Here is a 21,357-nt window from a genome sequence, read left to right on the forward strand (position 1 = left end):
GGAAATACTATCCAACCTAAACCTCCCTGGTGTAGCTTAAGGCCATTTCCTTTTGTCCTGTCCCTGGTTGCCTGGCAGAAGAGACTGACCTCTACATGGTATACCCTTCTCTCAGGTAGTTGTAGAGAGCAATAAGGTCCCCTTTGGGCCTCCTTTACTCCAGGCCAAATAACCCCAGCTCCCTCAGCCTCTCCTCATAGGACTTGTGCTCCAGACCCTTCACCAGCTTTGTTGCCCTTCTCTGGACCTGCTCCAGCTCCTCAGTGTCCTTCTGGTGGTGAGGGGCCCAAAACTGAACACACAACTCACGGCCTCACATATAGAGACCAGTTTTTCTGCTTTGTGTAATAAATGGTGCAAAAAGGACCAAAGGGTGTGTTTTCTTATTACTGTTTCATTAACTCAATAAACTAAGATTGCCTGGCTTTTTAGTCTTGTTTTGTTTGTGGTTTTTTTGTTTGTTTGTTTTTGGTGGTTTTTTTTGGTGTGGAGCACACATTTCAAAAACGATATTTATTTATGAATGCCTCCACTGCTAGGCTTCTAGGTGTGATCCTGTGCTGTCTTTGTGACAAATGAAACCATTGCTTACACAGCTAACACTATGTACACTGCCTAATATTAGGCAGACATTTCAAGTATTTTTAACAAAATTTGCAGCTAAAAACCAGGATCTTATGTCACGGAGTTGGTCAAATTCTTCAGATACCATCAGAGAATGTAGCTTTCAGCTAAAAGAAAATTCTTAAGTGAATACTTATACCTGATTATCTTGTTGAAAAGAGAGATGTGAACATTATGAGTATTTCAGTTACTGATTAGGCAATAGAGTTTTGTTTATGTCCAGATAATCAAACTCTTGAGGTGTTTGCCTGAGCTTAATGAGGTGATATATGGAGAGCAGATTACCTGGAACAAATCTGACAGTACACATGTTATCAGTCCCATTTTCAGTGCTGAGATGTGGATGACAAAAAATGTGTATTTCAGAAGATGCTTGTGCTAATTTACCAGCACAGGAGATCCTGTATCCTCTTTTCCCATTGCATTCTGGCTGTGTGATCCTGTACATTTTCTTTTGCTGTCTCTGAAGCCAGTCTGACCCCTTGATGAGACATGTCAGCTTATTCAACAGGCAGAAAATTATGTCCCTTTTTTTACTTGCTGAGTGAGCAGAATTGAGTCATCAAACTGTTGGAGCTAGCACAAAGGAAATGGTAAGTACACACAGCTGAGACAGAGAAAAAGGGGAAAGCTGAACCATATTTTTAGTGGTAGGAAGCTGTTAGACCAGCTCAGCACTCTTGTGAAAACTCATTCTCAGTGAAGAGCTCCTGTGTCATATTCACTCTACCTCTGGACTGGTGAACCCTGGATATGTTGGCTGCTAAGCCTGGTGGCTCTGCAGAAGTGTTTGCCAGAAGAAAGGTTGTTTGATTTAACAACCTTTGATGGAGATGTCGTTGGCAATGGATATGGATGGATTGGAGCTATTTACTAAGTCTTAGTGCATAACATTTTAGTTCTTTTATATATTTTTGTTAGTGTAAAACCGGCTATGATTTGTTGATTCTTGCAAAAGATTTTGCCATTTCCACTTCAAAAACATTCATGGAACCCCAGAAGTTTTCGTTAAAACTACAGATGTATCCACTTACTATGTCTGTTAGTCACATGAACAGGATGGGAATGCCTCTGAATCTGCAATGCTAAATAACGTGAGACTTACTGAAGAGAATGCCTGCTGGAAAAATATAAAGCCACACGGAAGTGAGCATATTGGAGAGGTTTATTTTCATCTCTATAGACAAATGCCAGTGATTATGTCAGGATTTTAAATTTTTGTGGTGTTCAGCAACCACAATAAATAAACCCCCACAAGCAATGCGAAACCCAGCAACAAAAATCCCCAACTCCTGTCTGGGCATTAAAGAAAGGGACAAATTTTCTAAACTGTATTCAATACCCTCACACATAGGTCTTCTGCACACTCTTCAAACATGGTTAATGCTAGGGTTTCAAGCTCTTAAGAAAGCTGCTTAAGCTCTCCACACCACACTGAACAGCCTTCACACAGTAGGGCAAAATTGACTGCCTGTTTTCCACAGCAGAACAAATTATATATCCAGATTCAGCTGGACGTATCCAGGAATGGATCAAAACAAGAAGACTTGAGTGTCTTTCAATGAAACTTTGTGCCAAACAACAGGTCAAGAGACATAGGGCAGAAGACAATGCACTGGAAGTTCCACCTGAATATGAGGAAGAACTTCTTTACTGTGTGCGTGACACGGATTTCCCAGAGAGGTTGTGGTGTCTCCCTCAGAATCCTGTGAAATGTGCTCTAGGATGATTCTGCTTGAGTAGGGAGGTTCAACCAGATGATCCAGTGTGGTCCCTTACTTTACCCATTTGTGATTGTCTGTTTAATATCCCTGAAAGATGCTCAAAGTATGACAAAGTAACAGAAATCAAATCATGGATCAAAGAATGGTAGGTATTTTCAGAACACATTCATAAAAAAATCTTTTCTTTGTGGATGGATTTCACCTGAGCAACTAGGATACTTGTATTCTGATTTACAAAAATGAAGAAAAAAGGTTTTTTAAACTGTTAAATGACAGGAGATGATGACGCTGAGACACCTGTATAATCTTTACACAAGATAATTGTTGCTACAATAATTACAAGTTTATTGCATGACTATCAGGAAGTGGGAAAATAAAGAGAAGAGAAAGGACCTCTGAGTAGGTAGGCACCGGGTTGAGGCTGGCCACAAGGGAATATGTGAAATATCAATGCAAGGAGTGTGGGCCAAAAAATGGAGGCGTTAGAACTGTTAATGTACAGAATGAAATTGAATATCACAGATGAAAGAGAGGTGAACGTGGCTGGACCAGGGAGATATTCAAAGGGTCTAAATGATCAGAAAAAGTGAGATTACAAGTACCTTCACTCAGTACTTGTGATAAACACAACACTCTCCCAACCAAACCAAACAACAAATACAGTGGATAAAACTATCTCGAAGTCAGAATTACTTTTAGAAAGGTGATAACAGCTGTAATATTGGCAATGGACTATCAGACCTCGATTTGGCTATACCTGTGGATCCAGTATTGATTCCAGAAAGATAAATAGCACTGGAAATGTATTTATTTAACTAGATCCTAACTTCTCCAGGATAAATTAGAAAAAAAATGCTGTGAAGAAGTTCATCACTACCTTGTTTATAAAAGCAGTCTTTCAATTTTTTTCCCCAATAGTCACAGAACTAGCAAATGCTGATGCTATTTTAAGCTTGATTTTGCATGAAGGTCGTTGACAAAAGACTATAATACAAAATTACTTTGAATAGAATGGCCCTGCTGTCTTTCAGTCTGAGTGAAAGAACAGACAAAGGAGAGTCAGCAGAGTTCTCAGTCTGAATGGAAGTGCTTCCAAAGAAGGGGATTTGGCCAAGGAGAGCAGCAGAGTGAGATATTCATAGACTTGTCTGTGAAGGAAACTCATAAATAAGTCAAACATAGAAAATGAGTTTAGAACTTCAGTCCCAGGAAAGGGGGGAAATATGATGGACATGCAGCTGTGTCAATGTTCACTTTAAGGGATACCCTAGGAATGTCCAGAGAGAAAGAAATTGATAATTTCAAGGCAACAGATAACTGTTATTGAAGAATTGTGGAAAATGAACCCACAGAATAACAGATCCAGTATCAATTTTTTCAGTGGTTTTCTTGGTTTCAAGGTGGTTCTATATTGGGTATAGAATCTGTTTGTAGGGAAAAGTAACCACAGAAACCTATATCATTTAGCTGAGTACTATAAAGTTAAAAACATGTTTTGAGAGGAATAATAATTAAGGGTATCAAAACAAATGAGGCACTGGATAAAATGTAAAAAAAATTTTACCAGAAGAGATATATGCAAGCATATCCCCTCACTTTCTTTAGTATAATGAATTATTTTCAAGGCAAATACAGTATACATAACTAATCAGAATTGCAATAAAATGGTATATGAATTTTCTATTAGATAAACTTGATAATGAGGATGGTAAAAAAACCCCAACTGTCAGGAGAGGAACTGTCAAAAAAAAAGGAGATAGCCATATTTGTGGTATAGGATAGTGGGAGTTTATTGTTAGGCTTCCTCTGGAGAAACTGTTAGAATATATCTCCTACAATCTTTTCACTTATGTCTGTGTAAAGACTCAATGTTTAGAGCCCAAATGAATTTTGCTGGTGTTTAAATTGAGGAGGCATCACTAATGCCAAAGAGGATCATAATATGGCAGTGGCAAGATTGGAGGACCTTGAGAACTGTGATCACAGAAAGGGAATGGAATTTAAAATTTGAAATACAAGCATCATATAAAGATTTTGTGCTGTGATTTGGGATCTTACCATTAGAACAGAGAGAAGAGAAAACTTGATCAAAGAATGATACAAGTAGCAGAAATGATGCAATGCTACAGAAGGAAAATTCAGTTCTAGGATGTGTCTGCTAGCAGAGGGAGGGAAAAGTGGATGTGACTGGATGAGGAGCATCTTCACAATTATTGTACAACCTCAGTGACCTGTGTTTGTAAAAGAAAGCTGAAGCCAGAAAAGCTGCAGAGAAAGGCTAGGAAGATGATGAGGGGAGTGGAGAGAAAAACAAAAAGACCTTGTATTTTTTAGCTGAATTGAAGACTGAGAAAGTATTTAGCATAAGCCTGTATGCCTTGAATATATTCTTGTCTAAGACTGTTGGGAATGAGACTCTTTGAGTCAGATATTCCTACATCTGCTGATTTTGCTTCCTTTACTACTCACCATGGAATTTCTCTTAAAATGCAGCAGCTCTTCAGAGACTTTGCATGGGGAATTAGAAGAATTTAAGTAAAATAGCATATGTGTAGATGCTTTCATCCTGTGTTGAACTGCCATTAGATGCATCTAAGGGGAAAAAACTGTGGGAAATGTGCAGTGTGAAATCCTGGCTCCAGCAAAGACAATGGTAAAAAGGAATGGTTATGGTGTCCCCCAGAAGCATAGTTAGTTTGAAATGAAGTAGTTTGAAGTGGTTCATTTTTATGTTCATCTGATCTTTCCACCTTTCACATTCTTTGTTCAAATTTAGAAGTGTTAACTGTTTTTAAAGACTAAAACCCTGAGATTTTAAAAGACAAATATTCCTGGAATGAAGAAAACAGGACAAGTACTGTTTTTTGATTTGAACAAATAATTATTAGGAATTAAAAAACCCTCACAAATCCTTAAGCACACTTTTTTTGGAATGAAACATTCTTAGATTATGGGAGAGAGGAGAGTTGTAATTTTACTATGTCTTTTACTGTCACTCAATAAATTTCGAAGATTATTGGAAGCAGGTTCACACAAGACTCTCTTATTTGTCTTTGGAAATACGCACTAACTCTTAGGACAGTTCATCTAAATCACTTTGAAACACCCAGCAGCCTGGTACTGTAATGCAAACAGAACTATTTTATAAATCAGTCAGGAGAGCTCATTCTTTAAAAGATATGCTGCATTACTGAAGGCAAAAAGCTCTCTGTTTCGTTATATAACAATGACAATAACTCAATTTAACTGTATAATGACCCAAGTCAGCAGTCCACAGCAACAAAAATTTAATAGGAACCTTATCTAGTTTGCTGACATGTTCTTCTCTAGAAGCCATTATAGCCTTTTCAGTATACAAAACAATTGGCTCTAATCTTTAATATTGCTAAGCAGCAGGGGGCAAATAGGCATTTTAGCACAGCTTTGCTTTTTATAAACAGCATTTAAAATATTCACGTGCTCCTAGGCACAGAGCTGTATGTCAAATGTTTCTGAAGTTTGGTCATTAGAACAGTCTCTCTCGAAGTAGAGAAGCGTTTCTGCGCTCCCGTGATGCCCTTTAAAATGGATCGAATGTCACCTTGTTGCAAAGGCAAAAGATTCCAGTGAGGGCCTGCTTCAGGAGCAGCATGATTTCCAGCTATCTCCTGATGTAAATTAAACCCATGATAAAATTAATGGGCCCCAGAGAATCCTTATAAAGAAAATCACTCTGTTAAATACAAAACCAAATGTAATTTACTCCCTATTTCTTTCACTAGTTTTGTATATACTGCATGTAAAGAGTACATACTAATGCCTATATTGAGTAGGTTGTAATGGGCACTCAGCTTATGATATGGAGTACTTATTGGGGTAGTAGTGCTGAGACTAGGACAACAACAGAGTAAGAAGCTGTCAGAAAAAGACACCTGTATTTACATCTCAGTTATGGCTGTTCAAAATTCATCCATTTTGTTCATTTAAATGCCATTTCTTTACTTTTGCAGTTACAAGGCAATCAGAGGACAGTAAGTATAAACACATTTTTAATGGTTTTGGTAATGCTGCAATGCTTTAGCAGGGCATACTGGCCCTCCATAACAGAAAGGTGAAAACTAGCATGCAAAATATCTGCTCTTTGCCTGAAACAAAAGATTTTATATAGAAGGCACTACCTGAATCACTGAGTCTAGTCACCTGTCATCATAGGTTAGTAATTTTTAGTTTAGAAGGCTTTGCAGCAGATAAGTCTCACCTCTCCTTGCACACAGGCCAACGAAAATAACCCAAGTACACTTTAATACAGTGAAAGCCAATGGTAAAGGTGGAGACATCCCTAGAAGATAGATGGGAAAGAAGAGTGCATGGGGGTAAAAGGGCCTGTGGTGAAGGGGACATTTGAGAGATGTGAACGAGAAAGGGAAATCTAGAGATGAGGAATGCAAAGTGGAGGCGTTTGGATATGCTTGATTAAGCTCCAACCTTGATTAAGTCACACCATGTTTGCCATAGGATAATGTCACAAACTTTGACGATTTTTCCACCTTGCCTGCCACATATTTGTGATATAAACCACTACACCTAAGCTAGTCAGGATAATCTCTCTTTATCGTAATGGAGAAAAATAGGCAATTTTAGGACAAGACTGGGTTCCAACACATACTTTAGATGGGATGTGTTCGGTCATAGATGTACCTAATTCTCTCCATTGAGCCCAGTGTTTTTTGGTTTAGTTTGGTTCTCATTCTGTGCATGAGAAATATATCCTGCTGGTATGGGTAATTTTTGCCAGAAATGTTATTACAGGACACATCCTCTGTGTCCAACTCATGCAGGCATGAAGCCATCCTCCCATGCATATCAATATGATTGTATATGATAAATGCTGTCTGTGCTCTGTTGTGATAGCTCTGATTGCCTCCTCCCTTTCTTTTTATTTCTGAGCTAGCAGACTGAGTTCAAAAGGTTAGTGTTTTTTCAGCCAGTGGTGTAGGAAACAGAAAACTTTGTGAAAAAGCTTCCTGCAGAAGGAGAATTTCTGGAGTTTGGATCCCTTATGTTATGTTACTTTTCAGTGGCTGCTGACAACTTCTTATTTAGTATTGTCAATATTTTCTAGTGTTTCTTGTCTACAGAGCTTGTGGGGCGTTTTTTATTTTAATTTCTAATTACCAAATAGTCACCTGACACCTTGTGAAGGGGATCTGAGGAAGAATGAAGTTGAAAGAGTGTGTCAACAAGGATGTTATTTGACAAGATAACTGTGCTGCTCCAGCAGCTTCCAGATTGCAGAAAGGGTAGTTTTGCTCTTGCATTCCCTGTTCCACCCCTGCTATCAGTTTTCACTTGCTTCAGCACATTGAATAGCCAAATAGGGCTTAGAAAAAGCATTAAAAAAAAGAAAAAAAGAAAAAAAAATGGAAAGGGGAAGAGTTCATAGTGCACCAGGACTGCTGAAATTGAGAAGACAGGACTGTGTTACGGAGTGAATGTGCCTGCAGAAAGGAGGAAGGAGAAATTCTCCTTTTGGCAACAGCACGTTGCTCCCTGTTTTATCTGAGGACAAATGTGGTAACTGTAGCCAAGCATCTGAGGAAATGAAAAAGAAGCTACAATGACCTAGGAGTGATGACATTTGCTCAGCAGGTGGATCAGGCAGGTGGTTTTCACTGGGTAGAGTCCTGAGGTTGAACCACTCTGATGATGCTGGGATGCTGGGGGCTTACAAGACTTGAAGGGCTGCTCAGGAGGCTTTGCAGTTTTAGCTGTGCGAGCAGAAGGAGGCTTAGGGGCTCAACCAAATGTTTTCCATCAGGTTTAACAAAAAGAGGTAAATGTGGGAAAGAAAGAAAAGGTTTTGGAGGTTATGTTCATGTTTTTATTAAAGCAGTCCCACTGTGTTTCCTTTGGCTATTTTTCTGATTCCTCAAGTGGGGACCCTTAGAGATTAAGTAAAACACCATGGTAAACCATTTCCACTTCTAAAATACAGTGTTGGGCTGTCATTAGACCCTTGAGTTGGCCTTAGGTCTTACTGTCTGTGGTTAGGAAGGAAACTTGTTTTACATGCACTAAAATGCCTAAAGAAAAGGCACCCTACCATGAAGTTGTTTTTATTCCAATTAAAACATCTTTGGGTTTTTTGAAACATTTAACACTTTTTACTTGCTTTTCTTTTTCCTTATGAAAAGTAGCAGAGTCCAACACCCCTAAAGAGAAAGTGAGCCTGTGTTTGATGGAGAGCTATTCGTTATCAGGCGGTGAAGTGTGAACTCGCCTTGTCTCACTAAGGAAGCTGACAGAGGCAACATCTCGTTTTCCTCCCTGTAGTAATTGCTGTAAGGCAATATAATTTTCAAAGTCTTGGGAAAGAAAAATTCCTATTAGAGTAAGTCTTACTGATTTTATTGTTACTGACCTCATAACTCGCTGCTGACTGGCTTTTTACCAGCCAATAAGAACATTCTGGGTTCCTTTAAGAGGAAGTGGACTTAAGACAATGTCTGTCATGAAGTAAAACCATAGGCTCAGAGGATTTGACATTGTTTATTTCTCTTAGAACTCATTCATTATGTTTCCCATTCTTTTTGGATTTCAGAGGCTTATTTCAGAAAATGAGCAGTTCAATACTGATCTGTGCTAAAGCAAACACATGGTCCATCTGGTGAATTGCACATCTGTCTTCAGACAATAGAGGGCGATTGGACATTCTCCAAGGCGGTATTATGCCGTAGGCCGTGCTTTGTCTTGTGTCTTACTACTGATTTCAGACTCTCTCATTTTTGTAGCGGTGTCTTCATACAAAGACATTTCAGTTTTGAACTTTTCCCTTCGAATACTTTAGGGAGTTTTATCTGTGTTATCATACGAACACAGACTGTAAAATGAAAATATGGTATAAAGCAAGAATCCTGTAGTTGATTCAAATAGCTGATCACAGGGTTCCTCCTGCACAGAACCATTTGAAGCTTCAGGGCCCAAGCTTACAACATCTACAGAGACAGAGATTGGAGAAGACTAAATGATTATATAATGATGATTAAACACCAAAGCCTTTCTCTAATAAAGAAATGAGGTATGACCTAATTACTACTGTTTGCTAGTAAAGATTGGTCCATTTATCATTTTACTCTCTGTAATGGTTAAAGTATTTTCCCTCAATTTTCAATAAAGTGGAACTTTTGAAATATTTTCAAACTTTTGAGTTATCACTTATTGGGGCTCAGGTAGTCACAATTAAATTATGATGACCTGAGAAGTTATTCTGCCACAACTACCTTTGTGCTTTTAGCCCACCTCAGTACAGTGTAAAATGCTACAAGTTTAATGCTAGACCTTAAACTTATCAAAGTTCAATCTATTTTTTGCTGAGAAGTCAGCAGTTGTGACTGGAATACACCAAAAGCATTCACATTATGGACTAGGTTGGCTCAGTTGACAGAGTAACCTATGAAGCCATAGAAATCTGGTCATGCTTCATTAAGAGCCAGAGTTCCAGCATTTTTCTCTGGTGTCCTGGTGTAAGGCCCCAGAAAGCTTGCTCGACAAGCCTCTGACAAGGGCTTAGGCTATTTTATGTACTCTGAGTTAGATGCACGGGAGAAATACCGACAATATATTCTCAAGAGGTCAAAACAACAAAAAGAACTTTGATGGCATCTTCGGAATATCAGAGGGCTTTGGCAGAAGTTTAGAGCAGCATTCCATCAACATAAAGCACTTCGCAAGGCATTAACTTAGCCCATTCAACTTAGCAAACTCCAAGTCCATCTGATTTTAAGTTACTCAAAGCTCCAAGAAGAGGGACTTAGAAGAAAGAGAAAAAGGGACAGACAAAAAAAGTACAGAAAAGAAAAAGTATCAGTACTACTCCTGGTTCCAGCAGTATTCAGCTGATAAAAATTCCAAGAGGAGGTAGGGTCAAAACACATGCTTTCTGCATGTCCTGGGCTAAATAGCCTTTGGTTTTGTGGGCCCTTCCACCAGCTGGGACTTTCTGACCATGTTGGGGCTGGACTGGAGCTCCAGGAGGGGGGTGTGGAGCATTGCCTCCAGCATGCCAGGGATTGGCGGCCACTGTGGGGCCGGGATAAAGGCCCTGGGGGAGGAGTGGCTTATGCGAGACAGGGCATCACCTCAGCAAAGGGAAGCTCAATCTACTGCTTTATCCCCCCCTCCTGGAAATGTTTTGAGCCAGAAGTCTTTCCAGTCTTTTACACCTCGGAAGAGTGATGGAAAGATGTATTTGACTCCTTGGGATGTCCCATGCAAAATAATTTAAATGTAGAGATATATCTGCCTTCCACACCTGACTTCAAAGGTGTTTTTCAGCAACAGGAGAGCAATGGCAGCAATAACATGGGTAGTAATTGAATTAGATGGCACACTTGCTTTTTTGTATAAAATAACATTTGTTTTAAACTATGGTACAGAATAAATAGCAAGGCCTTTGACAGCCTTGCCAGAATCCATAATTTTCTTTCTTGGGCCAAAGGTGTCATGACACTAGTGTTTGTGATTTGAATAGAATCACAGTTCCAGTAGAATTTGTTTGTGATTCTGGGGTCTGTCCCATATCTGGCTGGAGGTTCAGCCTTTCCCCTGCTACTTTGGGGTTTGCACAGTAGTGTTTTACCTGTGTTAGATTCCTGTGCTCCAGATTAAGTGTTGCCCTGAAAAGTGAATATCAGCTGGCCAGCTGACAGTGAGCTTTTTTGCCATAAACTTTGCTCAGCTTCAGACTGTTGATGAACCATGAGGCATCTTTACTAGCAAACCCATGTGAGGCCCTATAGGTGGAAAGGTGAAGGCATCAGGTGTTTCAAACTTGTAATGTCCAGTGCTTTCCAGAAGAAGGACAAGTCCTTGTAGTTCTTGCTTGAAGTTCAGACACTTTCAGGAAACCTGTTTTTATTTATCCAGCCAGGTGTGGGGGAAGAGGATTGTAAATGAATAGATCAGGTGATTTAGCTGAAGAGTTTGCTTTCAAAATAGCAAGCAGCACATGTGCTTATTATTAAGCACATATGCTTATTGCAATTCCACCAGCATACTCAGAACTTCATCAATGAGACAAATATTGAAGCTAATTTCCACTGGTCCCATGGAGCTGTAGTGTCTAATCATGTCTATTGAAGTGACCTTTGGAAAAAAGTTAACAGAGTAAATGACAAACTTATCAAAACTTTATTAGGACACTTCTGCCTCATTTCATAGCTTTTGAAACCCTCAATAAAAGTGTTTACTGCTGCCACTGCTGGTGAAGGAATAGGCATAAAAAGATTTTTACAGTTTTTCCTTAGTATTTCTCCTTTTTAAAATTTTGAATTTGATTGAATTCAAACAAGGATCAATGTATGGATTTGCCCATAGCAAAAGTACATTGCCCTGTGTAGCTACTGTTCCTAGAGGATCTGGGATTTTGCTAATAATTGTAGTGAACATATTAGCTTCGTTTTTCAGAAATGAGAAATGTATTGACTGATAAAGCACAAAAGCTTAGGTAGAACAGGTGTGAAAGGTATTCAGTTCATTGCAAAGTTGTTTGTCCTGCTAGGCTTGGTATTGTTAGAGCACAAAAATGGAGGCCATAGGCTTATGGTCTGCTTCTCTGCTGGTAGCCTGCATAGGTGTGTGTCTTTGCTTCACAGGCAAGCCAGGAGGTTTCTCTCTCTTGCCCCTATTTTTGTCCTCTATCATTTCTATTCCCTTGACCTTTACCTCTGCTGATTCTGGAGTAGATCAGATGGTGCTCTTGACACCTAGAATTTTAGAAAATGTTCAGTTTAACTTTAGGCCTAAATCTTTCAACTTAAGCTTTAAATAAAAGATGCTCACTCTTAGGTCTTTGGTCCTCTGGTGAGCTGAAATTCATTGCTCCATAAAACCGTACAATTGCAGCCACAATATTGTGCTTCCTACTCCTCTCCCCATGCTATAGATTTTATGATTTTGCAATGCACTCTTTGTACTTCAGCTATAGAAAACTCCTTTTATTTTCCTTGGTTTTGCCAAGAGAGCTTAGCAGGAGATCCTTTACACCCTGAGAGAAGAACTCTAGTTGTAGTGGTTTGCCTGTGTTGTCCCTTACCCTGGGTTCCAGAGTTCCCAGGTACTGTTGTGCCCCACATAGTGCTTCAGGGGACATCCCTGCTCCTCCTGTGTCTCTCTATTTAAAGGAAGCCCAAGAAGGTGGACATGACCTGTTCTGTCTCCTGAGGTGGACTGTCTGGGATCCTGTGCTCTGGGATTGCAGGGCACATTGTGAAATGCCTTTTGCCTTCTAGTCTGGAAATACCATCTAGGTTGAGTCTAAATTTGTGTGTTATTGAAGTGGGTGAACTGGTCTCCTGTTCCCCAAAGAAGATGAGAGAAGGAATGAGGAAAATAGCAGTGAGTTCCAGCAGTGCAACAGATCAGTTGGGCTACTGTCTGTAAAGGTCTGTTTCATTCATCATCTGCAAGATAATTATGTGAAAAACCTCGATTTCTATTAAATTGTACCATCTGTTTATTAAAACAATTATTTATAGTGTTGCTCCAACTGTAGCTACATTTCCTCACCTCTGATGTGAGAGCTGACTTTCAGAGGCCTCCCACAGACTGTTTCTCCTTGCAAATATATTCTTACCATTTTTCATCTAGGCTAAACACAAGTGAAAAGGCCAAACTTTCGTAGGTCTCTGTGTCTGTCAGACACACACACACAAGGGGACAAAGAGGCTCTATACTTTGGAATATACAATGAAAAAGAAAAAAAAGACATCTGTTTTCAAGATAATTGATTTTCATACATTTTAAATGTATAGTACGTAAAGAGCTGACTTAGCATTTTATAGAATATTAACCATTTTCCCTCAATTCCATCCTCCAGTTCTGATTATATTTTGCATGTGGAATTGAGTATTCAGTTAGGCGCAAAGCTATGGAAGCAAATTTTCCTGATTCTAATTGCACCGCTTGCTTCAGTTCCCCTTGTAATAGTATTTAGAGTCAGTTGAACATGCAGTTTATCCTCTATGTACTTTAAGTACCTGAAAATTTAGCTCTGCATACATATATATATATACACACACATGCACACATGAGTATTTGCTGAGTTTTGCAATGATCAGATCCTTTACTTTAAAATGCAGGCCACTATGAAAGAAGCAATTATGAAATTTATGTTTGCTAGCATCTTTGTATTTATTTTATTTTGTAAGATATCCAAGGCAACAAGCAATTCAAGGGAAAAAAGCATTGCAATAATAGGGAACAGGAGGTCACTGAAGAAACTTTAGAATGAAATTTCAAATATAGTAGAAAATAAAAGATGTTAGATCACTTTCAAAAGCTATCAATTCAAAGAAGCTTGACACTCAGAAAAAGTCAAAAGGCATTAATGCATTTTAGTACCTCCTGCATAGGACCTAGAAGTAGCTGTTGCTTATCAAAAACAGTTTTCACACTTTATAAAAAACAATGATTCTAGGAGAAAAATAGTGCTATTAAATAGTGCTATTATTTCATTGTTATTACCCTCAGCTTCAGGATAAAATCTGATGGCTACTGTAAAACTGCCTAAAAGGAAGCAGTACTAACTCCCAGTACATGTGTAAATTTTCCTGTAATTACTGAGGAATGCTGGTTTCTGCACTTTCCCCACGAGCAGAGCAGGGCTGTGGGGAGGGCAGACACAGCCGCTTGCAGTGGCTTGGAGCCTCAGGATGCTGCCACAGCCCCGGCTTCTGGCTCCCTGTTCTCCTCTCTGGGGAGATGTGGCTGCCGCAGCAGAGATGTGAATTTACAGCTGCTTGTTGTGACCAGGGTGATGTGGGGCAGGCAGAGCATTCCTGTGAATCTGGCCAATGCCCTTTTTATAGGGTGAAATCCTATCCTTGTTAAATCAATGGGATATTTGCCATCACAGGGCCAGGGTTTCTCCCAGAAGTTCCTCATTGTAATCTGAGATAGACAGGCAGACGTCACTGGGACTGTTGAAAAAAAAATCCTCAACTTGCTCTAGTTTGCTCCTGCTAGGTCCAGTTTTCCACTGTTTTGTATATGAAGTTTAATCTTTCACTGTGCCCGAGGTCTGGCAGCCTGGGAATTAGGATTACCTACTTTCTTTATGCCCCCAGGTACCAGCTAAAATTGCAGGACGGAGCTTTTCGCTCAGGCTGCTCCAGAAGGCGGTGCAACAGGGTGGATGACCTGGAACCCACATTTCATCTCCTGCTTTTCCTTTCCCAAATCCTTTCCTCCCTGCCTGGCAGATGATCGTGGTGCAGGAGGTCTTTTCCCTCCCTTCTCTCTCCGCCTTGGTGCAAGTGAGATGGCTGCAGGGGATGCAGGCAATGGAAAAGGACAGGGTTTTGAAACACAGGGAAGCACATCTGTTGTTTCTCAGATTAGAATTGAGCCTCTAACAGTTGTCTGACAATTTGCAAGTTGGATTTATAAATCTGCCATTGTAAGAGGCTGAGTTACAAATGCACTGTGCAGTTTATAGAACCTGCCAGCAAATCTTAACTGCAAACCCTTGATTTATAAACCATCTTTTAAACCAGTAATTTTTAGTTTGGTTTTTACTGAAGCTTTTCAGTACACGGTAAGTCAGAGAAAAAATTTCCATATCCTAAACGGGATTAACAAATCTTAAATCAGATCTGTAAGTCCTAGAACAGATTTACAAATCATACCAATAAATCCAAAATAAAACTACGTCTTCTTTTTTTCTCCTTGGCTTACAAATCCTGATTTTGCAGATGCCTGGTAAGGAAGTGATTTATAAAGTATGAATTCAAAGCTCAACGGTCAGCATGATCAACTCTGAGAGGTCTGGCTCTCACATCTTATCTGAATGCTTTGATTTACAAGCTGTAGTCAGGCTCTCTCTATCAGAGATTTTCTCCTGAAACTTGGAGTTGTTTATTATGAGATCTACAAAAGGTTAGACTCTCTCTATACCACAGTTTGACTGGCCTGGCAGTGTTATGGAAAAGGTGATACCTAATCAGATTGCAGCTGGCAAAAGTGCTCTGCATAACATTTGGTTGTCAGAGAAAACAAACAGCAGATGAGCAACAAATTCTTGAAATGTTAATAAGCTGAGATCCCTGACTCTTCTTGCATGCATCGGTAAGGCACAGTGCACGCCTTCAACAGCTACAAGGACAGAGGTGTAGGTTCACAAGCTGCTTTGCACTTGTTTAAGTCCCATTAGAGGCAGGATGACATATAGGTTACTCAATTTACTGAGTATATATGGGCTTAAGCACATGCTTCAGCTTGTGTTTTAGTACACTGCTGAACAGTATTGCGACTGATTCTTTTTCAGATTTGAGATTGGATTTTCTTTCTAACTCATGTCAATACCTTTGAAATTCATACAAATAAAAATGCCAGACAATTAAAAATACATAATTACAGAATGCATTCTGGAGGCTGAAATCAATATAATAATCTCTCTCCTTCTGATGAAAAAAAATCTCCACAAACAATCAAAAGCAGCTTCAATGACAAGAGAATATTTAATTTATGGTATATTTATATGAATTTGTTCCTACTTGACAGATTAGCTCCCACTAATCAGATAAGTAATTTAAAAATCACTTTCTATACTCCAGAGTGATCACTTTAAGTGCTCATTTTTTTCTTTATTGATAGTCAGGATTTTCTTTATCTCATCTAACATGTTTTCTTGCTACCTACTCTTCACCTCCTCTTTATAGATTAAATACTAAGAATTCTTTCACATTAAAGAACTTGGTGAATAGCCTGTGTCCATCTACTGTTTGGACTCACTCACTGACCTGTGCATACACCTAGTATTTCAGAGGTTGCTTTCATTATTGTTTGAACTCCTTGAGAGTTTTTGGGCATCTTTGTATCAAATAAGCATGAACCTGCCAAACCCAAATGATACTAACTGCAGCTACCAGAAAGGTGTTTAATTTGGGCTGAATTTTGGTGGACTATTACTTGATTATTTTAATGTTCTCTCCTAGGCTCAAAACAGACTGGGGGATAGCCAGTACTGCTCAGCACTCCGGTCTCGTTACTCCTGGTGCTTCTTAGGACTTCCGTGCTAAGTTCAAGACCATCACACTGCGGCAGAATCCGTGCAAACCCAGGAAGTCCATCACTCTTTTCTAGTAAATTCACTGAAAGTCCTTAGAAAGTGAGTGGAATGTTTCTGATGCAGCTAAGCATCTAACTTTTACTGTGATAAATGGTTGTGATTTGACAGACAGCTACCTGGATTTGAAGAGATGAGATCCGATGTGCTGGTGCCTACTGATTACACAGTGATTATTTAAATCCTTGTTTGTTGGGAGCTGTTTACTGAACACAGCAGCTCATCAAGAAGAGACTTCCCAATCTGAACAAATAAATTGCGTAATCCTAATAGCAAACAGAGTGTTACAGAAATAATGAAAGAATTCAAGGGGGGTGTGTGGGGGCTGGAGCATGGATGAGTAACTTTGTCGGCACATACATCCCTCACTAGTGCCTGTCAGTAAATTTTCAGGGACCAAGCAACTTAATGGCAGGGCAGCAGTTGTACTGATAACAAGATATTACCTAAAGATAAACATAATTACAACCATCAGTCTGTGTGGTTTATTTTTTTTTTTTTACAAAAACCTAGTTATGAGAGTGGTATGGTTTTAATAAAGTATGGAGCTGTTCCAGAGTAAGCAAGTATCAATTATGCTCAGGAGAACTGTGTTTTACTTTACTTGTGCTTGGTTTTACCCAAGCATACCAAAACTACCTCACAAAGAACTATGGGATTTGAAGAGACATTTGACTTATGATGAAAAGGAGAACAGGAATCCAAAAATTTGCTTTGTGGCTTCTGTGGTTTTAACAAATCAGAGGAAATCTCACATATAAAATGGCATAAATATGTTTACTCTACTACCTTGGAGGAATGGGTATGTAAAAATACACAGACAAAGCTTACGCAGATCTGGGAAACTGTGGAGTAGAAGAAGTCATCCCTCTTTTTGTTACTGTAGTTGGCATACATAAATACCTAAAGAGGTGTTTGGATTTTCTCAACTACAGATCAAAATTTCTTCCTTGAAAATCCTTCCCCGGATAAACTAGAAACCCTGCAGATTTTATATGAGCAAGGGCATAGTAAAGAGTTTGCAGTGAAGGTCTTTTCTGCATTGCCCTGCACTGAGCTGGAGAAGGACTAGAACATCCCAGGGACCTTATGTGAATTGCCAGTGTATGACATCCTGTAGTGGCAGTTTAGGCCACAGTAATAAATTTGAGAATGGACTTTTTATGATCTGAGTGTACAGGGACACTTCAATAGCCCAGAATTTGATTTCACAATTGTATGTTTGGTTTAATCCCAATTTGTTCCAGAATAAACTGGTAAAAATTCTGGCCCATGATATAAATGGTAGAGATTATAAAAATGTGTCCCTACTCTTCTTGGATGACTCTATTTTTCCCTTTAAAACCATGAAAAATCCTTGATTGAAAGCAGAAAGCAAAACATTTATTTCAAGTTGTTCCAATGTGATTTATAATGTCTCAGTTTATTTAACCAAACCAAGAGGTATCATCTTGGAACAACTTGATGCTAAAAACTGTAGTTTTAAATTTTTGGTTTTTTTTCTAAACTGTATTTTTCTAAGGCACAACTGTGATTTTCCCATCATTTGAAGTGCAAATAGCTCATACTTCCTTCACCTCAATGGGTCAGCCTTCCCTGTCTGTACTGCGGCACAGATTACTTCAGGGACTTCTTGCAGTACAAAATGGGAACTGTGGTTGGAAAGCAGTTCGGAGGAAGTGTGTTGCTTTGTGAAAATGGGGGTGTTTGGCTCCTAAAATACAGTTCTTATGAAGCATTGTGACAGCTTACAAGGATCATATTGAACAGTGAACCAAAGTGAAGTATTTGCTTATAGGACTGCTGAGATGTTTTGCCTCAGTTAGAAGAGATACGTTCATATTTCCCCACAAAAATCTTCAGCCTTTGGCTAAAATACTTTTGTGTGTGGTTTTTTTTTTAAACTCTCTGCTTTCATGTGCTTGTGGATTCAAACTCACCCCCCCCCCGGTAAAAATTATACTTAAAAGACATTACTATTGGAAAACTATATTTTGAGAACATTTTCACACATACAACTATATATGAAAAAACATTGTTTTGGTCTATTCTTTCCACCATTATAATGGACAGTTTGGCACTGGTATTCACACACGAGCATGTGCAAACACAGCCCAAGCTGGCTGATATACTCAAAAGGAGTCCAAGCATTAAAGAAAAGCCATTACATTTTTCTCTGTGTTGTAAAAGACTACAAGCATTTCTCAGCACAGCAAACAGAGAGATGGGTAAATGTGTTTTGTATTTAACTTTTGAGGTTTTCAGCTTGTTCTGGACAGAAAATACTGAACAATAAGCTGTTACTCTTCTCAGCTCTACCCAAACCTACCTCCACACTCCCACAGGGGAGAGGAAAAGAAGAAAGCTCTTTCTGGGTAGCTGGAAGAGGGAACGGCTCCTTTGTGAGACAAGAGAACAGCAACCCTCCATACTATCTTCTCTGTGTGAGAGAACAAAGACTGTTTTCCTGGCCCTTTGCCTTGCCTCCCCCTCTTCTCCCTTGGTGGTGGAAATCATCCAGCTCTCATGTCCCAGCAGCCCCTGGCAGTGGGGAGGAACTGCTCTGGCTTCTCTCTTTGTTAAGTCCCTTGTGAATTAGTCTCAGATTTGATAGGGATTCTCTGTCTTTCAGGAAAAAATGCATGTTATTGGAGCAAGTTTGCAAATGTGCTGGTTTACAGAGCTTAAAATTATTGTTAACCTTTCATGGAGTCTCACAAAGAAGAAAGGAAAGCAACCTTTTACGAACTGATACCAGTCTTAACAGCTCCTTCAAGGAGTCCTAGTATCAGAGGAGATTTAAAGTGAAGAAGAGAGAGACTCCTGAAGGGATAAACTTTTTCTTATGTCTTTGAATTACAGGTCAGGCTTTGCTTTATAACAATGAAAAAAGAAGTCAGAGCAGGTATTGACTTCACAATGATGTAGATCAGGCTTGTGTACTCATGCAGGCATAAATGAGAATTCAAAGCCAGACACCATCTCACAGAGGGAAGAAATGGAAAATTAAACCTCTCATTATTGCATTGGAAATTATAGGATTATATCTATCAGCCATAGCATATAACAAATGTAGCCAGCTTTGCTGAGGGGGTTTGCAAGGCTCTGGAAACTAGACATTTAGAAATAGTAGTTAAATAAGGAAAGAGTAACTGCAAGCTATTTTTTATCTTTGTGGCATATATATAACTTACATCTTTCTTAAAAGGAGAAGAATTATCTCTTCAGCCTCATCTGTGTTGTAAGGTAGATTTCATTGCAGAATAAAGGAGCAGCTTAATAAAGACCATATCCTTAAACATCTGCATCCATTCGATCAGTAGATCAAATCACAGCTTCCCTTAGGTGTATTTGACCTGACCCTATTCTATCTGGCTTCACTTGCAGCAGTGATTTAATTCATAATGTTTAATTTTCAATTATTAATACCTGTCTATGCTGTCAGTTTATTTAATAAACATTCAATATTAATCTAATTCAACAGGGTGGTGTTTAAAACTGAGGAAGTTCTGCTTTTTTTTTCACTGCTATTATCAGTTGTCCTGAACAAAGCAGACTATATAAGAAAGAAAAAAAATCCAATAGTGACATTTAGAATTCAACAGTGAGCAGCACACCTGCTGTCAAATGTTTTTCTTTGACTTCTTTACACAATAAAAAAAGACTAAGAGATTTTTTTCCCATTGGCACTTACAAATATTCAGGAGTTAATGTGTGTTTCTGAGGAAGAGAAGAATTTGACCTAAGTGCTTACTTTTACCATTTCAGATTCTTATCCAGTACAAATATGCTTCCAAACACGATGGACTAGGGATTAAAGCCATGCCCAAGCATAGTGGGTATTCCAGGTTTCTCAGGCATCCATGTTCAGTGAATGGAAGGGATTGTTAAACCGTACTAAATAAGAACAAAAGCCCCAGTGAAGTATTCCCTTACTTAGAAACAGCTTTCTGTTTCAATCTCGTTATTCAATTACATCATGGGATACTGTGCAGGAGACATTGAGCCAGAAACACTTTAATCAAATAAAGAAACTGAAAAGGACTTCTCCTCTCAGTATCATTTTATTGAGACTAATATTGTTATTGTCTACAGTGTCCATATCAAAGAATCTGTATTGATTTAATCATTTCAGGCAAGGTTACAGAGAGAATCCTCAATACACATCCATCAGCATATATTTATGGAGATAAGTGCCCTCATACTGACTTACAACAGCCCAGGGTTTAACCGGTAACTTCAGCCCCCAGCCCCTCTTGGTAAGTTTCTGGATGAATTCTGGCTGGTTCACTAGGCAACAATTGTAAAAGGGAGCACCTTCATCTGAAAAGATGTGGTACATACTGTTCTCCAGTATGAGCTGGCTGCTTTTTACCATGTGAAAGGTGGAAAGAGACTCTGTCATTGCCCTTGCCCTCCACAGTGGTGTTGGTGCCTCTGCTGCCAGCACAAGACTGGACCTGTTTCTGTGCTCAGGGGACATGGAGGGCTGCCAAGAGCTGATGGCTGCCAAGGGTAAGAGATAACTAGGAATGCAATGAGGTAAGGAAAAGCTTCTTGGTTTTCCTCCTCCTCTAGTACACACATATGTGGTCAACCACAATCTGGACTGAATACTGTGTTTGAATTAAGCCAGATGAAATAACCCTTAAATCAGCCTCTGACAAGGCAAGAGAGAAAGAAGGACATGATTGCTCCAGTTTGGCAGTGCTGGCTTGGTGTTTCCACAAAAAGTACTGCATTTTTTAAAACCACGAATGGACTGGTTTAAGCCATTGCTGTAATTAAGCCTTTGGTGGTCCTAATTAGGGGTTTGCCAGCCAACACAGAATGGCATTTGAGAATGTGTGTAGAGTCTGAATGCCAAAATGTAGGGGCTTGGTTTGCATATCTGTTAACTAGTTG

The sequence above is a fragment of the Corvus kubaryi genome, unplaced genomic scaffold, assembly GCF_017639235.1.
Source record: "Corvus kubaryi isolate FWS band 111438036 unplaced genomic scaffold, C.kubaryi_AGA036_p1.0 split3-73, whole genome shotgun sequence".
Classification (NCBI taxonomy): domain Eukaryota; kingdom Metazoa; phylum Chordata; class Aves; order Passeriformes; family Corvidae; genus Corvus; species Corvus kubaryi.